Genomic DNA, 24780 nt, shown 5'->3' on the forward strand with positions numbered 1-24780 from the left:
TTTAAAATAGCAATTACCATCATAATTGCAAATAGCTAAAAGTTTTTGAATTTGTGATGGTCTGATTCTAGGCTTGATTTGCAGCATCATTTTTGATTGCATTCCTCTGTGAATGTGAATCTTCTTGTTGATATTCAGGTTTTTGTTGTGCTTCCTTTTTTTTTTTTTTCATTGTCAGCACTGGTAGAAGATCTCATCTAAAACGGGCAAACCGTAGGTCAAAAGAATCAGAAAGGGTAAAGGTAAAGATTAAGAATTAAAGCTGTTTATGAATCTTACACATGGATAACCCATCTTCTTTTCAAATGTCTGTGGAGTAGGGTTCTTCTAAGCAGATTTTTAAAAGAAGTTACTATAAAAATATTTTTAGTTGGAATGAGTTTATACTAAAATATTAATAGTTGTCCTAGCAGTGTCCTTTAAACTGCTATTTTTTACTTCTTTTCTCTTCAGATGCTAAACTACAAAACAATCAGATCACCAGCTCTGTCTCCCTCCTATCTCCTCCTAATTCAAATGAACATAGTTCTTCCTCACGCTGAAAGGAATATTCATAGTCCTAAAAATATAGTATATCACAGAATCATGGAATGGTTGGGGTTGGAAGGGACCTTAAAGTCTAATTCAACCCCCCTGCTATGGGCAGGGATACCTCGCACTAGACCACGTTGCTCAAAGTCCCATCCAACCTGGCCTTGAACACCAGGGCATCCACAGCTTCTCTGGGCAACCTGTGCCAGTGCCTCACCACCCTCACAGTAAAGAATTTCTTCTTCATAGCTAATTTAAATCTACCATTTTTTAGTTAAATACCATTACTCCTTGTTTTATCACTAGACTCACTGACAAAGAGTCTCTCTCCTTGTCTTCCTTGTAGGCCCCCTTAAGGTACTGCAAAAATGCTGTAAGGTGTCCCCAGGGCCTTCTCTTCTCCAGGATGAACAACCCCAAATCCCTCAGCCTGTCTTCATAGGAGTAGTGCTCCAACCCTTTGATCATCCTCATGGCCCTCCTTTGGACTCACTCTAATAGGTCAGGTCCATGTCCTTCTTGTGCTGGGGGCCCCAAAGGTGAACACTACTTCAGGTGGGATCTCACAAGAGCAGAGCAGAGGGGGAAAATCACCTCCCTTGACCTGCTGGCGATGCTGCTTTTGATACAGACCAGGATACAGTTGGCTTTCTGGGCTGCAAGTCCACATTGCCAGCTCATGTTGAGCTTCTCATCAACCAACACCCCCAAGTCCTCCTCAGAGGTGCTCTCAATCCGTTCTCCATCCAGCCTGTATTTGTGCTTGGGATTACCCCAAACCAGGTCCAGAACCTTGCACTTGGCCTTGTTAAACTCCATGAGGTTCACACAGGCCCACCTCTCAAGCCTGTCAAGGTCCCTCTGGAAGAGCATCCCTTCCCTCCAGTGTGTCAGCTGCACCATAACGCTTGGTATCATCAGCAAACTTGCTGAGGGTACACTCAATCTCACTGTCCATGTCACCAACAAACATGTTAAACAGCACCAGCCCCAATACCAATCCCAGAGGAACACCACTTGTCACTGATCTCTACTCGGACATGAAGCCGTTGACTCTTTGAGTGCAGCCATCCAGCCAATTCCTTATCCACCGAGTAGTCCATCCATCAAATCCATGTCTCTCCAATTTAGAGACATATATAACTCTTCTTCAATCCAGTTTTCAGAAAATCTAACTCCTTGTTACCATCATTTGTATTGATAAGAACCATAGCAAACCTGATTGGCAGAAGCAGGTCTGTGAAATGCTTCATACTGTGTTGAAATGACTTCTGTATCTTTAGTGGCATGTAATTAGGAAAGCCTTTTCTTTCTTTGTGCACTTGTATTTTTACTTCTCAGAAAGGGTAACTATTGATGGAATGCTGTATAGTACATGACTGCACATGGAAAAATCTTTACCCGTGTTAGATTTAAGTTGCTGCTTAACACTGATACACACCACCTAAAAGAAGCCATTGAGAAAGCAGAGCCAAAGCATAGATGACCACGTGAATCATTTATTTCCATCCATCAGAATCATAGTGAATGGTGGACAACACATGTATGAATGAGTTATTAAACATAATGAGTAAAACTCATTATATGCAAAGTAATACAAAAAATTAGCAAGAACTACAATTAACTTTGTAGAGTTCATAATATTGATTACAAAATAATATCAATATACATATATAGTTTACATAGATATTTAAATATTTGCAGTATTTCAGTATTTTATAGAGACTAAGTATGTAGAGACTTGGAAGTAAAATCATTAAATGACTAAGGGCATTTCAAAGACAAAGATGAAAATGTTTTGAGCTGCACAATCTGATGAGTCATCTTTTATGACTGGCTAGATTCTAAAACATTTCCTTTCACTCTCTTATTTTTAAATTTTATTTTTTTCAAGCACATTCACATTTTTATATATTTGCCCTTCAGACATTGCAGGATTGCCTGATAGAATAAGAAAGAAATGGCATCTCCAGAAAGTGAAGGTTCAGTGTCGAGTTATTAATTATTCTTCCTTCTTCCATTTGCAAAATTTCATTTGAGTGCAATTCAAAAGGTGAGGAAACTCTTTTTTTAATCACCTCACCTTCAATTTTGTTAGACTCTATGTGATGGATTGAAAGTCAGTTCTTTGTTTATCCAGATCTGCAAGTACAGGACCTTAAAAACTTTTAAGTACATATTTGTAAATTTGAATAAGTAGTTCTGCTCTCAGGTATGTTTTGTACTTGTCTTGCATTCTGTATTTGTCGAATAACAACAACTAAGAAAAAAAAAAAAGCCAGGGAGAATATCCCAACTGTTTTGTTTTAAAAGTAAGGACATTATGAGCTGGATATGGTAATTATTGACTTCAGGGTTACAAAATGTATTGAGCATATGGCAATTTACATTTACTTAATTGCATGTAGATTTAATTAATTGGTAGGTTTACCTGTATGTTTACTAACATTTGCTCACCTTTAAAGAACAAAACAAACAAGCAAAGAAAAAAACCCACATGTTAAATGTTAGCATTAGAGCACAATAGAAATGTGTTGTTTGATAGGAAAAAACATTACATAATCCTAGTAATATGCACTTCTTATTACTACATATATTTCTTAAAATTCAAAGGAGCAGCTTAAGACCACTAGTTTACAAATTAGTGGTGGATGTTTATGGAAGGACTTTCAAGGATCAGCTGTTCTCTAAACTCTTGCTATTAAATATCTGAAAACAGGTATGTTAAAATTGGACTTGTAAATCCAATTGGACTTGTATCAGCTTTAACAATGTGAAAGGTACATTCCTTCAGTAAAGGCTCACCATGAACTTGTGTAAAATGCCCAGAATATAGGCTCATATTGTCCCTCATCAATTTACTTTGGCAGAAATTGAATATCATTCACCAAAAGACCAGAAAAAAGACATTAAGTATGCCTAAAATCATAGCAGTTATGTAAAAGTGGCAACCTTTCCAATAAAAAGACTTTATATATTTGTACAAATACAACTACTTAATGAAAGAGAAGTTACAAAGTACATCTAAAGATCACTAAACTGGATAAGTGCTCATGAACAGATCACTACTTGTCTATATTTTTTACCGAGTAGAAACAATAATGAAGTCATCTTTTCCCAACAACATTTCCACTCCAAATAAGATTTTCTTCTGCTTTATTCATTCATAAAAAGCTTATAAACTCTACCTGAAAGCATAGTGCAATTATACATGATTTGCCTTTCTACTCTCCTCTACTGTAATCTTTTCCTCTAATTTTGTTTTCATAATTATATATAGGCCTATTGTTGGCTATATGAACATGCGGTATCTAGTAAAAAAGGGTCTAACTGGTAGTGCAAGGCTCATACTAGAAAATAAAAAGAGCAGTAGCACGAATAACACAACAGAACCCTCCCTCTAAGCTGCTAATTTCTGTTTTCCCTGAAAAAGGTGCACTGTATCAGCATTAATAATGTGAAAGACACATTCCTTCAGTAAAGGCTCACCATGGACAACTATACACAATTAATTCACCAACCAATTATAAAACTGGGCAATTTTCCAACTCCCCTACCTGCAGACCAAACCAGTGACACAGTCTTCTTGGTTCTCTTCACAAAGCAAATCTTAGAAACAATGCCTCACATGTGCAAGGCAACAGAAATCCTTTAATTTTAATAACATCCAATCTGCCTGTCAAATCAAATTATTGTCTCAATGACAAGTAATAAAGACAGCTTGAACACATTGTGAATCAGGAGTAATAATTGATCTCTTGAATATTTTTCCCATGCTATGAACCTTGTGCTTCAAAGGAGCGTATCCCAACTATACCTCAGAAAGCTCATGCAAAGCCACTTCAAAGCCCAGTGATGCCAATAGTCATGTCATAAGAAAGACCAGTTCATATCAACCTTCTCAGAATTCCACACAAATATACTTTATTAATGTGATTAAACCGCATGTTTTACAATGCAAATGCGTAAGCGAATTTGTATTAAGGTTAATAACAGCATGGACGCCATCTCAATTTAAAGAGGGTAGACTTCCCTTCGAATAGCCCAGATGGGAAATGCTCATGTCATCTTTTGACCCCCACAAACAACTTCCTGCAGGTTTCATGACAGAAATAGTCAGTTCCTTTTAAAACCATTTCTATGAGATATCAGAGATGTTTGCACATGTTTTTTTTTATATGTCCATTTCAAGAAAGGGAATTTCACATCTAAGTTGCTGAAAAAAGGTTAGTCACTATATTGTGTTTTTCATATTTTCTTTCAGAAGTTGTTTCCTTTCCTGAAATTCTTAAATAGTTCATAATGTGATTTGTACTTTCCTTCTATAAATTAATCTCTTCCCAGGCATGAATAAGAAAGACAGAGAAATTAGTATTCTTTATTACTGAGCTGTGTCTCCTCATCATAGGAGACAGATACATTGTTTGTCAAAAGCCAACATTAAAAACAGTTTAAAGCTGAGCCCTATAGTAATAGAAAATCTTGCTGTGTGGTTTGTTATATATGTATATATATGTACACACATATAGTCCTAGGTGGATTATTTCTTTGCTAGTCTTTAGCACACAATACTGTAGATTCTGAACAGTCTCCCTGCACAATCTCTCCTGTCCTTCTCAGACAAAAATGAGTTTGCATTTTTTTATTCCTAAATAGTTCAGAATAAGATACACCTTAAAAATGCCACGAAACCAAGAGGAATTTGTAGTGGAAACCAAATACAGTGCAGATTTCTTTAGATGGGATTACAATTTACAATTTTCAAACAGAAAAATGTATTTTTCTACCTAAATAACAAAGTAGACATCCACTCTCATCTCTGTCACTTCCCACGGACACAGTGGACCATTCATAAGTAAAGCAGTCAAGAACACTCTTATGTTAAATAAAAGAGTAATTTAAAGTGAAATTTTTTATCAGCAAGCATATTTAGATAAAATAAAAAGGAAAGAGTAAGATTTACAAACCGAGTGAGACATCTTAAGTGGGACTTTGATCAAATATTGGTATGTAAATCGGTGACATAAAAAGACCTACATAAACACATTCTGCTTTTACCCATGTCCAGAACTACACCAGATAATTAGGACTGAGGGACTCGATACCTAAACCTAGCTGGGATTCTCAGACTAAGCAGTTCCCTGACGTATGTTCACTGAAGCATATAAGCTCCCTTACTGCACATTGCACAGGGAGCTTTAGCACCTGGCTCACTAGATGCAGATTCACACCCAAGTTCTCCACATTTTAAACTTTAAGTATGCAACACAGAGACTCGCATAATCTAAGGCTTAATGGCTTCAACTCATTAGAAAATGTCTAGAATGCACTCTTATGCAAGCATATTAAAACAAAACTACAAGTTTTCAGCACAGCAATCCTGCAAAATTTTCTTTAAAGTAGCCAACTGTGAATGCACTTGCATTTTACTCATTAATACCAGCTGTTAGTTTCTACATTTATTTATTGATGTGCTGTTATCAGATATCCTATATACATAGACAATAAGAATAGTATTTAGGTGTAACAGGAGTAGCATATCTGCAAGAAATGAATTAACTATTAAGGAAAAATAAACCAAAAACTATTACTGACACAATTCTCCAACACTTCCTCAAAAGGCACTATCAACTGGCATACATATGCAAACAAGTTCAAACAGATTTCACATTGCTAATATGGAACTAGTTTATCCCACAAATACACAGTGTCCCCTGCTGTGATGAAAGGAGACATGCCCAATATGTTAAAGTTATGCTGAACAAAGAAAGAGATTTTAGGAAAAAACTCAATTGTTATTAAAATACAATGCTAAAATATGGTCTCCACAACACCAATTCCTATCAGTGAAACCATTATATCCTTGATATTTAATTGCACCCTCAATTTGATATTGAAAAAAAAAATGCAAAAAGAAGGAGCCACAGCATAATATACTGAAAATTATATTATTTGCTCATGAAGGCATTTATCAGAAGTCCACAACAAGGATTTTCATAACCAGCTTCAGTCATTTCATAAAATACAAATCTGCAACTTGGCTACAAGCTATGTACCACTGCCACAGAGAAAAACAAACTAACAAACAGAAACAGAAATAACTTCAGTTCTTTCTGCTTAATTAAAGTTTGATGTAGACACTAATAAACACTCTGGTTAAGGTGATGTGTTGAAAGATCAGCTGATAGTGTGTATAAACCAAACATCACTAGGAAACATTTTCTGGGCAGATACAGTAAAAAGTATTTCAAAAAGTAGATTTCAAAATATTATCCTATCAAAATAATCAAAAAATCTGTCTTAACTTATTGAATAAACTATGAAAAAAACAGATACCTATATACAGTACTTTCAGACTACTCCAAATGCTTTTATATTGATTTTGAAATTTTTAGTACAAAATAACTAATAATTATCACCAGAGATTTGGGGTTTTTATAAGCTACACCTCCAAAAAAACTTAATTTCTGTGAATTTCACTGGTCTACTTTCAACAAGGTCAAAACTTGCTTTTTCAAATTAAATTAGGTATCTGCTACTATTGTCCCATACTAATGGCACTTCTAATTTAATAGCATGAATTATTTCTATTGAAAGATCATTTTGATGGAGAATTCCAAATCAAGTTCTACCATCAGCTCTTCTAAGCTTTAAGTAAATTTTAATTGTATAGCTCAAGGTGTTAATATCTTCTTTCTTCAAAAAGTTATTAGTTTTCATAGAAAAAGAAAAATACTAAGACATAAAGAACTATCAGTAATACTTTTCAATTAAAAAAATAAGTGTTCTATGCTATTATTTCTCCTTTTTAATTTCAAGTGAAAAAAAAAATCTTGAAAAATCAGTCTGTTTACCACCTCTGTAGAAACTGCATTCATTAATTTGTGTGCTAGACCTTTTGAAAGCATCCAGCTCAAATTGTTCAACTAACCCATATCTGACTTCTTGTCCATGTTTTTTCTATTCTCTGAAACATTGCTATCGTTTTGAAGAAAGCAATTGAAACTGGGAAATATTCTCATTATTAAATACCTTAAGCATGTATGGAGACCTATACAGCAAGTCTATAAGAAGTCAGATACGAATTTCAAAGAAACTTTCTTTGAAACTAATTAATCAAATAAATTATTTGTCCCTAAGTCTCTACATAGATGGCCAAGAAGTTGAAGTAGTTAGAGAAAAGCTGGAGCACAACTCATAAGAAATGATGGCTGTCTTCATTCTCAACTTGCTTTTATAGGGTTTGTTTTATTGCTATTATTATACATTCTCAGTACCATCCAGTTTTGTCAGATCTGAGTTTTGGTTTTGTCTCAGCACTCATGAGTAATATTCCTCCCCTGTTGCCTACAAGGGCCCCCTTCTTGCTCTCTCATAACACCAGTGGTGGCTTCATGGCCTACATCAGGAGAGACATCTACCTGGTGCTCAAGCAGCTGCTCCTATCACCTCAGAGAAGCAGGATTAGGATTCAGGTAACTCATTTAGGTAAGTTATTCTAATGAAAGATAGATTTGTCATGATATGCATGCTCAGTCTGATTGGGAAATAGATCAAGGCCCCATTATCAAAAAATAGACTACTTTCAAAGAATTTTTTTTGAATGCCATGACCTGCATTCACTGTTCAGAAAGCACAGCTGACAAAGCTTCTCCTTTGCACGAGCAACGATTTCATTACATTACCACTAACAGCTGTGGTTTGGTACGAACAAGAAAATGAGACATTTACAGCTTTAAAATGCAACATAAACTAAGTGCATGAAGATCATGCCAGACTAAACCGATAATTTCAATAAGATAACCGATCTGCTTGATAAAATATCTCTCTGTCTTTCAGCAAGGTTTTTAAAACAATACCACACATGAAAAAGCTAGTTAAAGTTGACAATCTGTAGGATAGCAGTGAAATTGAAAGGTGGATAAGGAATGACTAAGAAGAAATAACACTAAGTTGTTTTGAAAGGTAAAACATCTGGCTGAAAGGAAGTTAACCTCTGAAAGGAAAATTTTGGCACTAAAGTATTTATAAATTGGTAATGAAAAAAAATAGGATGGAAATGTAAAAAAGCTTCTATTAGAAAAAGAAAAAACTTCTCAGATGGAATGCGCCAAGTTTGTAACACTAATATAAGAGACTTGTTGACCTAGAAACTCCCAGTTAGTCCTGGGTTTCAAACTTTCTTATCTTTCATATACTTTACCTAACTTGTTTATCTTAACCATCCCTCCTCATCAGCATATCATCCCCATTCTCTATGTATACCAGGTGTTCTTAATACACAATTATCTCCTGAATTACCTGATTTGAATTACCAACCTACAGTCTTAGGATTTATCACTCATGAGCTAAGTGATAAGGTCCTTCACCCTCATAAGCCCATGTAAGCTATTTTTGGTGAAATAGTATCCAATGTATTTCTACTGCTATGCTTGTTTCCTTCTTATTATTAGTTGCCTTTCCTAATTCTTCTTCACAATTTCCTCCTGCTCCTCCTGCTTTTCTGTTTTATTTTCTTCATGCTCATTTGTTTTCCTTAGCAAAAACAAGGAATGCTGATGGCAATGATTCTTCTGTGTATGTTGTCTGCCAGATTTATAGTTCAACTTTGCTAAATCTTGGATGTGAATACTACAGATTTGGAAAACTAAACAAATCTGAAATATATTAAAGCTTTTCTCCTTTATCCTCACCAAGTTGATGAGAAAGATTATATTAAAAAAAAGCACTATAATAAGGAGTAGCAAAAAAATAGGGGGTAAATACTCTGATATTCTTGTTCTTACCATTTATATATTCTGGGTTTATCTGAAACTCATCATGCTTTCTGGTATGGGTAAGATGTGTATAATCAACCCTTAAACCAAATTTCTTTTCTGTTCTGTGTGCAGGTGTTCTTCAGGCAGCTGTTCTGCATATGAACTAAAAATTAAAAAAATAGCCTTACCTTTTAGGTGGATCTGTGATAAGCTTCTCTCTGCTGGAAATCGCTCTCATATACATCATGCACAAGCCTTACAGGCTAAGAGACCAGTACCTAATAAAAAATTCAAAGTCACTGCACGTAATAGGTAATGAAGTGCTGGTTCTAGGCAGCAGCACAGGAACTTCAGGTGTTTGCTTAATATTCACTAAGCATATTCCTAAATAGTCCATGCACATTAAAAAAAATTTCTTTCACATAATGCTGCACTTTTTTAGATCCTATAAAAGACACTTGTTCAATAATATCCACTAAGTAGCTGGGCCTGGGGAAAAGGTATCATTTGCACAAAAGAATTAGAAAGACATTTAGTAGAAAATGACATATCTTTGAATCCGGCATTCCAGTAAAACACTCTAAGAACTTAGGCAAAGCAAGTTAATGTTTGCATTACTTGTATTTCACTTGCAGAAAAAAAAGAATTTGAATTATGAATTTAAACATATTTAAAACCTAAATGGAACAGACAGAACACATAATCTGGCTAACATGTAATGACCATATACATGTATATAAAAATTGCAGCCTAGTAAGAGAACTCTTGAATTAGCAAAATAACATACATGAATAAAATAAAACATGAATATATTAAACTACATTTAACAACTAAAATTATTTTTTTCTTCCTACAGTTCTAGAGTCACTTGGTTTTCACAAGGTTTTTCTACCCATATTTTGTATACTGTCAACTTGCAAAGGTGATAAGTACAGAAAATTAAAATATAAGTGGAGAAAGAATTGAAAGTATATAATAGGAAAACAACAGCATGAAAGAGATTGAGGTATGCTGAGATTATCAGTTCTCGTGATCAATGAAATCTTAAAGTAGGCCTCATAATTTTAAAAGCCTTTCAGATGCTCATTCTGTTTAAAAAAAAAAAATTCTTTGTCTTATAAAAACAGACAGTTCAGAGACATTTTTATATAAAGTAGCTTGCTGAAAAAAATATTTTAAAATATTGAAAATATGTATATAAAATATAGGCTGGATCTGTCATTCTAACTCCGTAAGCACAGTCTCTCCTTGTGAGAAAGCCTCCAACATTGGTACGTCTACTTAGCAGCCACTGTGTAAAGTGTTGCAGACAGCAGCCTTATAATATTTTTAGAACAAAGAGTAGTGGACATCTCCTTTCATTATAATATACACTAACTGTTACTGTATAACCAGACTTAGGCATAATTCTGCTCCGCTCACAACAAATTCAGAGAACCAGGAGCCAGCACCACCCCCCAACACACACACCCTCCAAAAAAAAAAAAAAAAAAAAAAAGACTTCTCATTGTTTTCTTGACTTCTTCTAAAAGCAAGGAATTTAAGGAAATACACAAGTGTTTGCGCATGTGTGTATGTGTATGTGAACCTCAAAGGGGAGAAAACACTACAGGAATGGAAGATAAAAGTAGAATTGCTCGGATTTAAAAATATTCAGGCAAGAGACTGGCTGCTCTTACACTGTTGGATTACTTTCCCGTGTCCAGTATTACCCCTCACTCCTCAAAGGAGATCGAAGGACTTGCCTATTTTTCATGATGGTTAGGACCTTGAAAGACAAGTAATGGTCATTCTGCTGCAAGATCATATAACCACAAACTCTGAGAACTTGATATTTAGTTTGAGCAACACGTTCAGAGATGTGGATTTTGAAAAATGGTTATGTTCCTCCAGCTCACTATGGCATCTTTCTGTGGTAAGATAAACTTGATGTACACATATGTACGATTCATACAGAAGAAATGCCATAAGGGAGAAAAACAGGAAAAAAGGAAACATCTCCATCAAGAAGCAAATATGGGCCTGGCACAAGAAACATATCCAAACCAGCTCAGGCTCAGGTAGAGCACTATTGTGAGTCTATTTTTGCATGCCCGTTTAAATTCTGTAAGCCTCCATAAATGCAGTTATCATTACCATTGTTGCCTTATCATTCCCAGTGATTGCTCTCTTTCAGTCAAGTACAAAGGCAGGCTGAATATAAATGTTTTGTCATAAAACTGCTATTCAAACAATAAAAAGGGTTATAATAGTACTAAAAAAATCACCCCCAGGGCTGCAGCACAGACTGGTAGTATGCATATTCAGGCAGCACAAAGCAGTTCTAGTCACATACTTCCACCCACAGGACCATTCCACTGCATCTGTACTTAATATCAACATGTTGCCCAAAGTGATCCAGATATTATCAGGTAGACAAGACACACAGAACATTTTGCCATCAGATTTAATGAGAGGAAAACAGTTATATGCAGGTATTTGTATTTAATTGAGTAAATATCAACAAATTCAGCTTAAGGATTTGTCTTCAACTTTAAAAAAAAGAAAACTGCTTCAATTATGTTTTCTTCCTTTATCTGAAAATGCTTTTGTTGGTCCCAGTTCTAACCATGTAGTGCCACCCAGGGGCCAACTGCAACATGGTTCAACACTGCCATCTTGCCAAATAGTCTCAAAAAAGCATTATGCAATACTTCCCAGACTGTCTTCTCCACAGGCTTGAGTATTCTTTTTAAAATGTCCTAGAGGCTTGGCTTTCTTTTTGTAAAGACGAGAGAGGTAAGGTCAGGTCAGGCAGGGAAGGGTGAAAGAACATGTAACAAGCAAGGGACCACCAAAACAAAACAAACTAATTACTCCCATAGAGTGACAGGATGGCTATCTGATCCAAAAATAAAGAAAATGAAAGAAAATTAAAAAAAAAAAAAAAAAAAAAAAAAAGAAAAAGGAAAAGAAAAAGGAAAAGAAAAGAAAAAAAGAGAAAAAAACATACAGGTAGAATTTAAAACAAAAGGTTTATCAGGACCGAAAGCCCACTGCCCTGGGTAAATGTGCTTCCTTGCAACAATAAAGACAAATAAAATACTAAAAAAGGATAAAGCAGGAGATTACAGACCTAGCTGTGGTTTGATAAATGGCACTCTACTCCACTCTGCTTATTGTGTACTTCATACCTCGCTCTTGAATATGGAAGAGAATTTTATTAAAGATTTAGCCACGGTGGTGGTGGTGACTGGCTCACAGTAATTTTCCTACAAAGTAGTTTAATCTATCACAGGGCAGACAGTGCACCTTCTTACCATGTATCATATCTGTCTATTGAGTAAGTGCTATCCAAATCCAATTTCTTTTCATTTTTGGAACCCGTGATGCATATTCAAGATACATTTTCTTTTTGTCTGTGGCCTAAATTAGGTGCTGTATAAAGTAGGAAAAAAAAAAAAAAAAAGTAATAAAAGACTGGACTCTGGAGGCTACATTTCCTAGTGGGCTTTTTTTATTTTTTTAATTTTTTTTAAAGATTCAGCATTGTACTAATGATGCAAAACAATGGGCATGTACGGTTGTCACTATACTCACAACACTGCCTGTACACAGCCATGCCTCTGAGTCCTTGCCTCAGCATTTACAGGTGAAACTTGCGAAACCTCTGCAATGAAGTCTCTGCTCCCTTCAATATTTCAGTGCTTGTATTGTGTATTTAATTAAAACGACAATCAAAATCATTGTGCTTTATTTTATTGAATGATCTAAGATTGGACAAATTGTTGCTTTAGGTGGCCCCATATAGAGTTGAGGGATTTAAAAATTACAAAATGGATCTTTTTTGCCCAACCAAGCCTAGGATATAGCTTCTAACAATTTCTTCATCAAAATTGTAAATGTAAATCTTAACTGCATGCCTACTGATAAAAAAAAAAAAAAAAAAAAAAAAAAAAAGACAAACTGAAGGAGAAATTCAAGATGTCTAAGCCAAAACTGATTGTCACATTTAAAGGACATTTTTTTGGAAACTACCATTAATAGAGAATATGAACCCTCACAGACCTCAGCATGAAACCCATCAAATGTATACACAGGCTGCACTGTGGTGGTTTTACTCAGCTGTGCAGCTGAGCTCCACTGCAACTGCTCTCTAACTCCCCCTTCTCAAAGGGAAAGGGGAGTGAAAATACAATGAAAAGGTTTCAAGGGCTGAGAAAAGGACAGGGAGATCACTCAGCAATTATCATCATGGGCAAAACAAACTCAGCATAGGGAGATTAATACAATTTATTGCCTATTGCTAGCATACCAGAGCAGCAAGAAACTCAATGCAAACTAAAAACACCTTCCCCCCAACGCCCCATCCACCCTCTTCTACCTCATCCTCCCAAGTGGCAAAGGGGAACAGGGAATGGGGGCTGCGGTCAGTCCCTAACGCTTCGCCTACACTGCTCCCTCACAGTCCCTCTCTGCCCCTGCTCCCCGTGGGGTCCCTCCCACGGGATGCCGTCCTGCCCGAACTGAGCCTGCGGGGGCTGCCCACAGGCTGCAGCTCTTCAACAACTGCTCCCACACGGCTCCGTACCACGGGGTCCATCCCCCAGGAGCAAACTGCTCCAGCACGGGTCCCCCACGGGCGGCAGCTCCCCCCAGACCCCCTGCTCCTGCGTGGGCTCCTCTCCACGGGCTGCAGCTCCGGCCCGGGGCCTGCTCCTGCGGGGGCTCTCCATGGGCCGCAGCCTCCTCCAGGCCACATCCACCTGCTCCACCGGGGGCTCCTCCACGGGGGGGCTGCAGCGTGGAGATCTGCTCCGTGTGGGACCCATGGGCTGCAGGGGGACAGCCTGCTCCACCAGGGGCCTCTCCACAGGCCGCAGGGGAACTGCTGCTGCCTGCCTGGAGCACCTCCTGCCCTCCTGCTGCACTCACCTTGGGGGCTGCAGGGCTGGTGCTCACTCCTCTCTCAGCTGCTGTCACACAGCAGGTTTTTTGTTTGTTTCTGTTTTTGTTTTTTTTTCCTTAAATCTGCTCTCCCAGAGGCCCAACTAGCATTGCTCCCTGGCTTGGCTCTGGCAGCAGTGGGTCCCTTTTGGAGCCAGCTGGAGCTGGCTCTGATCTGCCATAGATTCATAAAATCATTAGGGTTGGAAAAGATTTCCAAGATCATCTGGTCCAACCATCGCGCTACTACCAATGTCACCCACTAAACCATGTCCCTAAGCACCAAATCCAACCTTTCCTTAAACACCCCCAGGGATGGTGACTCCATCACTTCCCTGGGCAACATGAGGCAGCTGCTGGGCTCTGCTCACAGAGGCCATCCCTACATCCCCCCCTGCTACCAAAGCCTTGCCACATAAACCTAGTTCAAAAAGCCTTCCAGTGGCAACTAAAGGTGATTGACTTGGTCCTCTGTGGTTTGTGTCCTCTGTGTGTCAGGGTCTGATTCCATTCCCTTTGTTAAACCAGCACCCCAGACCAGTGCATGGTTCTCAAGGTGATAATCTGAATGTTTAATCTAATAACATGTTTGAATTTACGTCTGCTATGCTTTGGGCCATTATCAGATGTTATATTTACTGTGTCAGAGAAAACAAACTTGATATATATGAGTGTTTATTTAATGACACTATCTTCCAAAAGGGCAATCTTGGAAATGTGAGAGTCTTAGCCTAGAAGAACTAGCTAGTAGCATCAAATACATTCCAGCTTTAGTTCCATGGCAATATGTTTTAAATGTTGTATCAACAATAACATTTCTTTCAATTTGATCATCTTTTTTACATATGCAATACGCTGAAAAGGTTGCCTCTAACATTATTTTTAACTTGATATCCATGTGGTATTGGTTGTTTGCGTTTTTGTTTGTTTGTTTGTTTGTTTTCTCTTGGACTTTCTGTTTCTAACCTCTGTGTCCTTATCACTATATTTTTTTCTTAATAATTTAAGTATCACTATCCCAGTGCCTCTAGACATAGTTCTATGCAGGTCTGCACCTTCAACAATATCAGAGACTCCAAAAATGATGTCCCACCCGCGCTTTACTAATGATTTTAATTAGTCTCTGCAGAATGTGTGCATGACTAACAATTTCAGTCCATATTTCACCTTAGACCAGACTACTGAAAAAGCAAGTCAGGTTAGTATACTCTGAATTTATTGAGAGCTTATTCTCTAGTCTTAGAATAGACTAGAAGGTGCCTGCAAAGTGTTCCTTGATCAGTTCCCTGCCTCCACAAAGGCCAGACTTGCACTCAGAGATGAGATGAAAGGATTGTCAACTCTTTTATTATGGGATTTCATTCCTGGTACCATTACAGGTCATATTTTCTATCTAGCGAACAATATATACTGTTAATGTACACTTTGAATGAAAAAGTGTATGAATGAAATAAAAGGCTCGACCCTTTCATTTTCTATTTCATTTTTCCCACAGTATTAATGTTACAGACTCTCATTATTTCGTTGTTCAGTTGTAAATTACTCAATGTCCTGTTTCTTCCAAGCTGAGATGTTGAGTCGTATTTGACTGTTATGTCCACTACTGTTCTTGTGAAGGATAGTCTCTGAGGTAGTAGCACTCACATAGTGATGCCCTGTGAGAACCTGAAAACACTTTCAATGCAGCTGAAAATTGATGGAGTTCAAATAATTTTTCCTCAAATGGCAGGCTTTTTCTGGACTTTTGATGTTTATTGAGACTACATTTGTGCGCTTCTTTGGGCCTTCTTTCTGCCTACTGTCTTTTTTTTAGCACTGCAGATCCACTATCATATCCACAATACGGGGGAACTGCCTACTCTCCCTGAACTTCTTACTGGTCTTACCTTACACTTACATTGCAGAGGAAATTATTTTTGAATTTGGATTGGTCAGCACCACCTTTCCAAAGTTTTTTTGTCCTAGGTCCCAGACCTATTTGGGTTTCAGATGAAGGACTCAATTAGCTCTCCAAGCTGCAATATTTTAGTCTGCCTTTAAATAACTCCCAAATACTTTGAGTTTTGTCACTGTTTCTATGCTTAGAGAAGTATTTGTTTAAAATATATATGGAATGGAATGCTCTTCAATTTTATCAAATACAACTAGTTTTCTTACCTGATTGAACTGAAAAACATCAAACGATTCTAAGTCTATCAAAAGAAATCAAACTACCTCTAAATATCTTTCTTCTGAGTTATGCATTTCTTGCAGTTACTCAGTGGAAGTGCTGCTTAAACATTATTCTGTTTCCTGCACATCTCAGAGAATTTCTAATGGGTGGTGATTTAACAACTCTCTTTTTCCATTTTTCTCACTTACTTTTGATGTTTTATCTCATTTTACCTGTGGTCTTACATTTTCTCAAGGAATCATTCTGATCTATGTAATTGAACAAAGAAACCTGTATTCTTAGTATCCAAGTTGCATTTGCTCTTCACTATGTACAATTAGGTACTTACCGAGTACAATTGTACTTGGGCAATGGCTGTTCACAGCTACAGCTTCCCACACATGGGACCAAAAACTTGTAGATGGTAGAAGAGACAAGATAACCAATAAAAGACCTTACACAGTCATTGACCGAAAGCGTACCATCCAGGTAGGAAACAAGGTAAGTAAAGGTGAGCAGAACTGAACTTAAAGGTCTACTTAGTAGAAAATTAATAGCACCAAGAAAGAAGGCTCCTCAGCTTCTATGCCAGAAGGAGAAACCTTACTAAAGTATGATGCTAATGCCTGGATGAGAACATCGCACATTTAAAGAGGAAGATATTTTGAACAAGAAGATACTTAAGATAAGAATCAAATAAATGGCATCTTACTTTCACAGTAAATAGTCTGGACCATGTAATTACATAGATGAAAAAGGAAACTGTGGAGAGAATGTCTCCAGGACCACTTGAGACCAATCCCAAAGTTTTGAAAATCTGTCAGTTTGGATACAAGAAAAATCCAGTCTTAAATGATGAAGAGATGCCAGCTTAGATATCCATGAAAATAGCTTGCTGTAGGAATAGAATTGTAGGAATGTTACAAATCAGAAACAAGTAGAGAAAGAAGAGAAGGGAAAAAAAAAAAAAGTGAGATATCTGTTAGGCTTAGTCATCATCATGCTCAGTGTACTGCAGTCATAAAAACTTGGGAAGATATCTGATCAGAAAAACAGGGACTAAACAGAAAAATTAGAAATCAATAGTATAGTGAAGAAAAGTCTTACTGTAGTTTAGAGTAGATTGCAAACAATGATCAGAAAAAAATGATTCAGCTGTACTAGCAATAGAATGAACTTTCACATTTAGTCAGGAATACAATAAGTAATATGCACCTGCTTTGTTATCAAATACCTTCTTTGATGAATTATAATTGAATCAATATCATTCCTGAGAAAAATAAAAACTATGCCTTTCTTTTAATTTCATACAGAGGTTGGTCTTTTTCTGCAAAGATTTGTATAAGTTTTTGATTTTAATTTGCAATAATAACTGAGCAGTAAAGCAGCTATTGCGCACACACAGACCCCTGGCTGTTTATACCTTTACTGGTTTAAGAAAAAAATTTGCTTTAGCCAGACTGTGGACTAATTCCTAAGGCTAGATCATTTTTTGACAAAAACAGGATGAACATCCTAGAACATTATTTCAGGTTGATTGTGATATTTTAGCAGACAGAAAATAATACTAAGAATCTGTTTCTGCAGCCTTTGAGATAACAAAAACCACCTATTTTAGACACCTAGTTTAACAATTAAATATTTTTAAATTTCAGTTCATTTGGGGAGTTTTTTATTATAGATTATTTAGAGCCTCTCTTTCCTCTCTCTTTTAAACCACCATATGGGTTTAGATCCTAACTCTTAACTAGAGGAATATACACTCCTCTTATTTTCAGTAACTGGATCTTTTAGAGTAAGTTACATTACTTCTTACCTTACAGAAAGCAATATGAATTAGAGCAATAAGAAACTGCTGCAGCAAGAGTTTAAAAGCGAGTAAGTCTTAAGATGAAGGAATCTCAATATTATACATCAGCAATCAAAAATGACATAAAATTATTACCTTAAATCTAGAAATAACCATTAAACTTCAGTTCAAATTTCAAATTAAATTTACAATATCTAAATGTACTGAAATAACAGACATATAGATAACATTTCAAAGTAAACTCGTCTTTGTCATGGCATGCATTGATAATACAGTCATGTGAAATATGTATTACAACCTCAAAGAAGGTTAAGCTGATTTGACTATTTCAAAAAGTGTTTACAGCCAACAGACCAAACTGTTTAATTCTCCTAAATTAGCAGCTCTCTTGAAATCTATGAAGCATCATTGGTACTCTACATGGCCTCTACCTGAGAAACTGGCCAAAGAATTATTTTCCTAAGTAAAAAATTACTCTTCTAACTCTTTTTGATTAATAGGAAATATTTGACAATGTCTTTTAAAATATAAATCTATATTTATTTTCCCACTGAAAGCAAAAAAACATCTGACAGTAGGTATTTGATTTTGGTACAAGGATCAACAGATATGTCAGGTATGTCCAGATAACTGGCATCATACTGTCTTTTCCCTTCTCAGCTACTTCTGTTGTCAAGATTTATATCCTGTGTATGCCCATAGCAAGCACGTACTTCTCTAGTACCTCTGCAGGATTCCATCCTCAGTCTGGACCAGAAACACAGAGGAAGCCATAAAAGACATTCAGGGTGTGACAGCTGAGAAGAGCATGCTGCATTGAGGTAGGGCCGGTCCACACTGCTCTCTGACCTGGATACCTTAAACTTTCAGTGAATGCTCAGAGTGTTCAGTAACCAAAGGCTCAGTGTAATTAAAGTAGTGAAAAACAGTCATTAAACAGCCCATACACTCAAATGATATCCAAACACTATTTATAATGCACATATTTGGTCCCTCTGTGGTTGACACAGAAGTTGGACTCATCACCATTTGATTGAGTGAAATCACAGAATCACAGAATCGTCTAGGTTGGAAGAGACCTCCAAGATCACCTAGTCCAACCTCTGCCCTAACACTAACAACTCCTTCACTAAACCATATCACTAAGGGCTACATCTAAACGTCTTTTAAAGACCTCCAGGGATGGCGACTCAACCACCTCCCTGGGCAGTCCATTCCAATGCCTAACAACCCTTTCGGTAACGAAGTTCTTCCTAACATCCAACCTAAACCTCCCCTGGCACAACTTTAGCCCATTCCCCCTCGTCCTGTCACCAGGCACGTGGGAGAATAGGCCAACCCCCACCTCTCTACAGCCTCCTTTAAGGTACCTGTAGAGAGCAATGAGGTCTCCCCTGAGCCTCCTCTTCTCCAGGCTAAACAACCCCAGCTCCCTCAGCCGCTCCTCGTAAGACTAGTTCTCCAGACCCCTCACCAGCTTCGTTGCCCTTCTCTGGACTCTCTCGAGCACCTCCATGTCCTTCTTGTAGTGAGGGGCCCAAAACTGAACAAAGTACTCGAGGTGCGGCCTCACCAGAGCCGAGTACAGGGGGACAATCACCTCCCTAGCCCTGCTGGCCACACTGCTAGGATGTAGGATGCTAGGATGTTAGGATGCTAGGATGAAAGCTAGGATGGAATTTTAAAAGACAAATATGCTGATGTTACTTAGACTCTTCAGAGTTTTTTGAGAATTTTTGACATATTTTCTTGTCCTACAAGGAAATATCATTCAGTTACTCACATAGGTTCAGCGGTTACAGTTATATACATAATAAACAAACCCATGCTTTTTTTTTTTTTTTTTGAAAAAACTAATAAAATCTAGGAGTTGTTCACAGATACAGGAAGGTTGTTCTGTCCTCCTTGAGCTCATTAAAAAAGTGAATAAGCAAATTACGTCTTCTGCCTATATATGTATTCAATAGCAGCTTTATCTAGAAACAGCGTGGTTTCATTAGTATCTGTCACAATGTAAGTACTATATTAGAAATCACTTGAAGCCAATATCACAGGTACAACAGTCCCAAACCCTGGGAAAGGCCAGATACATACTCCGCAACACAGAGCACCTTAATGTATTATGAATGATGATGTTTGTTAGAAAAAAAATATTTTCACTTTTTGTGTCATCTATCTAGGCCATTTTCATATAACCCATTGCTAACAATGTATTTTGCTAGGTTAAATTACTGAAGACATAATGATATTCAGAAAGTTAAAAAAAAAAAAAATCACTGAATTATATTATTGTTCAATATAAATATTTGCCCAGAAGTGTTTCTCTAATCAATATTTAAAGTCAGTCAAGGAAGTTTAATAGCTAAATCTTGCTCTCATTACATGTCATCATCCTTTATCGGATATCTTCTGAAGCTATAGACCCCTCAGAGGTCAGGAGAAAGCAAACAATTAATTTCACAAAATTTTCATGAGAAAAAAAAAAAACTCTTGAAAAAAATAAAACTGGTTTAACATTTTCATGCAGTCAGGATGGCACTAATATAATGCAATAATTTTTTAATAATGAAATATGCTTTAATCCTATTATATGTTTCAGAAATAATTATACCCTGTCAAAACACCAAAGAAAATGAAAATACAAATGGTTCACAAACAAAAATAATTGTAAATCATGAGCCGCATATGGATATATCTGTTTAGGACAAAGACTGTAATTAATGAGCGTGCGTATGTACGTGCACATGCGCGCTCATGCACGTATTGTTGTGAACTGACTCCTGAGTTGCTGTCTGCTATTTCTGGTAATTGTGAGAACGCTATGCTGAAATCCAAGTTAAATCTGAATTTCCACTACAATTTTCAGTATTTGGACGAATAAAAATGTATTGATATTTTCTGTCAGTTATGAAGATACCTCTTATTTTGTAAAAAGTACTAACAAACCCTCTCATAAGACGGAGATACTGAACCTGTTTGTAGCATGAGTCACTGATGAGAATGAGAATTGAAGAACTGGATGATAAACACTTAAAGTACTAAATCTAGCCTCTTAACAATGACTGCTCTAACAAGGGAAAGCAAAGCACTACATGCTACCCTAGACATTACCCTAAAGATCTCTGCCCCAAACGGTTTACTATGAAAGTATGAGACCAACACAAAACTTAAGTACCAACAGAAAGCCAAGGAAACAATGCTATCAATGCCATAGTGTGGTGGTTTCACACCAGTAGGTAGCTAAGCTCCACCACACAGCTCTTCCATTCGCCATCCTCAATAGGACAGGGAGAGAAAATACAATTAAAAAAGCTTGTAGGCTGAGATAAGACCAGGGAGATCACTTACCAATTACCATCATTGACAAAACACACTCAGCATAAGGGAGATTAGTGTAATTTATTGCCAACTACTAACAGACTAGAGCAGTGAGAACTAGAAGAAAACTAAAACCACCTTCCCACATCCACCCTCTCATAAATCCTCCCCCCGAGCAGTGCAGGGGAATGGGGAATGGGGTCTGCAGTCAGTCCCTAACACTTCGCCTCCACCTCTCCCTCACAGTCACCCCCTGCCCCTGCTCCACGCGGGGTCCCTCCCACGGGATGCCGTCCTGCCCGAACTGAGCCTGTGGGGGCTGCCCACAGGCAGCAGCTCCCCAAGATCTGCTCCCACACGGCTCCGTACCACAGGGTCCATCCCCCAGGAGCAAACTGCTCCAGCACGGGTCCCCCACGGGCGGCAGCTCCCCCCAGACCCCCTGCTCCTGCGTGGGCTCCTCTCCACGGGCTGCAGCTCCGGCCCGGGGCCTGCTCCTGCGGGGGCTCTCCATGGGCCGCAGCCTCCTCCAGGCCACCTCCACCTGCTCCACCGGGGGCTCCTCCACGGGCTGCAGCGTGGAGATCTGCTCCGTGTGGGACCCATGGGCTGCAGGGGGACAGCCTGCTCCACCAGGGGCCTCTGCACAGGCCGCAGGGGAACTGCTGCTGCCTGCCTGGAGCACCTCCTGCCCTCCTTCTGCACTGACCTTGGGGGCTGCAGGGCTGGTGCTCACTCCTCTCTCCCAGCTGCTCTGGCGCAGCATTTTTGTTCCCTTTCTTCAATCTGCTCTCCCAGAGGCCCACCCAGTGTCACTCCCTGGCTTGGCTCTGGCCAGCAGCAGGTCCCTTGGGAGCCGTCTGGAGCTGGCTCTGATCTGACATGGGGCAGCTGCTGGGCTCTGCTCACAGAGGCCACCCTTGCAGCCTCCATGCTACCAAAACATTGCCCAATACAGTCAGTACTCTCCAAATACCAGCTGTATATTTATTATGCCAGAGTTATTAACTACAAATTATACTATAAATGTGCAATGTTTAGGCTCAGATTCTGAAAGTTGCTTGGAGGTATGGATGCCTAATTTCATTAGGAACTCTGTATCCAAATCAACTTTTCTAGGCACCTTTAAATAAATCAGTTGAAGTTCTAGGTAAAGCAGAAATATTTTTGAACCCATCTAAATGCACAGTCTGCGATTCACTTCACTCATTAGTAGATGAAGTGATTATAACATTTTTTTTTAATTCAATCCAAAAACATTACCTCTGAAAAGCTTAAATTTGTCTTTTTAAAATGTTTAGTACTTTAGAGTTTTAGTTAATGTGATTTTTTTATGTAAAGCTTGATCTGCTGTGGTGAATTATCAAAGATGACACAGACCTCTCAGATCAGCAAAAATCAAATGAGCCTTTGCAGTCTCAAGGGCCTTTTGTTGTGAAACTGGAAAAACACATTGGCACACAGGTACACTTACTCCGTGGCTTTCTCTGCTATCATACTCGTGCTTTGGATGATTACATAAGTAGTGACAAGCTTAACACAAAGATGAGACAATTGAGAGTCAGGAAAATAGAATAATTGGGAAAAAAAATCTAAACCAAAACTAAATGCAAGAGAAACAACTATCTGGCATCAATACAGAGAATTTTATTAATGTGCTCTGCTCTTTGCACTGATAAATTATGGCAACTCTGGTTTAGGAAAGCATTTTAAGAAAATCTTTCAAGAATCTTTAAGTAAATTTTTCCATGGAAGTTAGATGATGTTGAAGTGAGACCTCTAGACTGGAAAACCTGGAAGGACTTCTGCTAACTACAGCTCATTTTGACTGTTAAGAGACATGTAACCTGAATGTAGCAGTTTTTACCTATGCTCTAGTATAACGACGCACAAATTCATTCCTACCTATGATGTGGTTTTAAATGCTCCCATAGAATGGGCTTTGCAAACCTGGATTCAATTCCCTGCTAGTTTGCTTTATGGCCAACATTGACCTCACTATTTAATTTTCTTTTGCCTAAATTCTTCTCTGGTAATGGAGATAACACTTTCTTGTTCGTATACTTATGTACGTCATTACCTTGAAGGCTGGAAGAACCAAAGGACTATGAGAGTGTGTCTCACAAAGGTACAGATATAATGGCATAGTTCAGTCAGAGCTTTAACCTTGTTAAAGAGGATCCCTGTTCTGTTTTGGACAATAGATAAAGGTGAGAAAAAAGTCAATATTGAACTTAACTATCATGAAACAAGTATTTTTAACCTTTTCAAGCTAACACCACTTACAATTATTTAAGTTTGCACATCACAAATAATAGTCGTGTTTTTGCTGTTATTCAGCTTGGCTTTTGATGATTTTTATTTTTTATTTTTTTTGGTCAGACCACAGATGTCAAAACACCAAAATAAGTTCAGCTATCTGAAACTGGGATGTAAGGCACAGGGAATAAGAGATTACACAGAGATAATATTTTGTAATACACCAAATAATTTTCCCTGTATTTTTTACAGCACTGTGCAATTACTGCATCTCACTACCTACTCCTTTGGCATAGGCTGGAAGGTGCTAATATTTAAGTGCTATAAAAGTATAAATATACTAATAATGCCAAGAACAAAGGCGGGAGAAGAAAGGTAAACCTGCATTTCCAGCACTGTTTTTAAATCTAGATAAAATTCCAGAATCTCACTCAGCAGACAGAGACCCCTATAGTGAAAGCGCCATGTGGGACAAACCACTGAGAAACTACAAGTTGCAGAGGGACAAAAAGGTATCCCTTTGGCCTCAGACTATTAATTAGCAACTAGCAAAGCTGTACCACAGAGTCACTGCTCCAACATTCCTCCTCCAGAGGTTGCTGCTTGTCTGCCTCATTATCATCTGGATGGAAAACAACACTCTTTCTTGGGAGTTCTCTGCAACAGTCTTATTGATTAAGTTCCCACAGTGTTAAATCATTCTGTAGCTTTCACTCCATTCTGCCTACCTTCCCACCCCTGAATAATAAAAGCTTCAGTGGATTTATGGGGGTGGTGCAGCAGATGAGGAGTATTTGATAAATACCACAGCATAATACAGTTTCTATTTATGCAATGCCCTTAGCTTCAGAACATCGCACATTCCAAGACAGTATTTAAAAAAGCAAAATTAAACTAATCTGACTTTGTTCTTGCATGTATACTTCTGTTACCCTTAGGAATCTGCCAAACACATCCAAATGTGTCCTTTCCTGGCTGTAGTGAATTTGAAATAATGGGAAAAAAACTATCAAGGCAACGATGGC

General features: G+C 37.8%; 1 long non-coding RNA gene across 5 annotated transcripts in view; it reads right to left on the reverse strand.

Moving 5' to 3' along the window:
- The window catches only part of LOC125183127 (uncharacterized), a 155174-nt gene that overhangs the window by 70041 nt on the left and 60353 nt on the right, over positions 1-24780 (reverse strand). For all 5 annotated transcript variants that reach the window (XR_007164353.2, XR_007164354.2, XR_007164352.2 and 2 more), the window contains one exon: positions 9479-9568. This is a non-coding gene — a long non-coding RNA (uncharacterized lncRNA). The remainder of the gene's footprint in view (positions 1-9478; positions 9569-24780) is intronic.

The sequence above is a fragment of the Anser cygnoides genome, chromosome 3 (assembly GCF_040182565.1).
Source record: "Anser cygnoides isolate HZ-2024a breed goose chromosome 3, Taihu_goose_T2T_genome, whole genome shotgun sequence".
Taxonomy (NCBI): Eukaryota; Metazoa; Chordata; class Aves; order Anseriformes; family Anatidae; genus Anser; species Anser cygnoides.